Genomic DNA, 1,128 nt, shown 5'->3' on the forward strand with positions numbered 1-1,128 from the left:
CTCTTTGGCTCATACATACATAAGACAGAAGGATGTGACTTGAGGGAAATTTGGCTACTATTTCTACCAGGTCTAGTTACCATATAGAGGTCTGCCTGGTTGGCTCATACATACATACATATATATACACAAGAGAGTAGGGTGTGATTTGAGGGAGATTTGGTTGCTATTCCTACTTGGTCTAGCTACCATGTAGAGGTCTCTCTCATAGGCTGATACATACATACATAAGACAGTGGGGCGTGATTTGAGGAAGATTTGGCTGCTATTTCTTTTAGATATAACTATATATAGAGGTCTCTCTTATTGGCTCATACATGCATACATTATATAGTAGGGTGTGATTTGAGGGAGATGTCCCTGTTATTTCTAACAGTTCAAGTTACCATGTAGGGGTCTCTCTCATTGGCTCATTCATATATACATACTTAAGACAGTAAGGTGTGATTTGAGGGAGATTTGGGTCAGATTTCACTCCGAAGGGCTCAGTTGCCCCAAGGTTGGAAAAGAAGGTTAGGTGCTGTGCAGTGAGATTGAATCTGAAATGAAAAGATTGCTAACCAGACTTAACTGCCTTGCTATTCCTACATACTTGTACTTGCGGCAATCACCCAGGATAGAGCTAGGTCTGACCAACAAGTTCACCAGGCCCCCTCGCAAATACTGACCAAATCTGGCGGCCAGCCCTAGCGTTCCAGCAGGCAAAGTAATGCTTCTGCCTGTGGCCCAAAGATCCTACTTGCAAATTTGAGAAATGCCCCGCTGGGAGAGCAAGCACATCAGATAGCAGGGACACTGTAGCCATAGTGGTCACTTGCTGTTGAGGTGTAGCGTTTGCGTTCGGAGTTTCAGTGGAAATATAGGTTCATATGTGATCCCTGGTTACATGCATACACACCTCTGGGACAGTGTGACCCTTAACAGGTTCATATTTCCGTTAATTGCTGAACAAGTCATCGCCAACTTTTGGAGCAGACGTAGAAAGGGTTTAAAGTGAGTGGTAGACATGCTAGTTAACCCATAACTGGGACCCTAACAGATGCTGGACCCTGACAAGTGCTGTTACTCTGGGTCAGAGTCGACCTGGGAATGATAGCGGTCAAGAAGGTTGCTCCACACTCGATTGTC

This window comes from Octopus bimaculoides, chromosome 30 (genome assembly GCF_046866305.1).
Source record: "Octopus bimaculoides isolate indiv1 chromosome 30, ASM4686630v1, whole genome shotgun sequence".
Classification (NCBI taxonomy): Eukaryota; Metazoa; Mollusca; class Cephalopoda; order Octopoda; family Octopodidae; genus Octopus; species Octopus bimaculoides.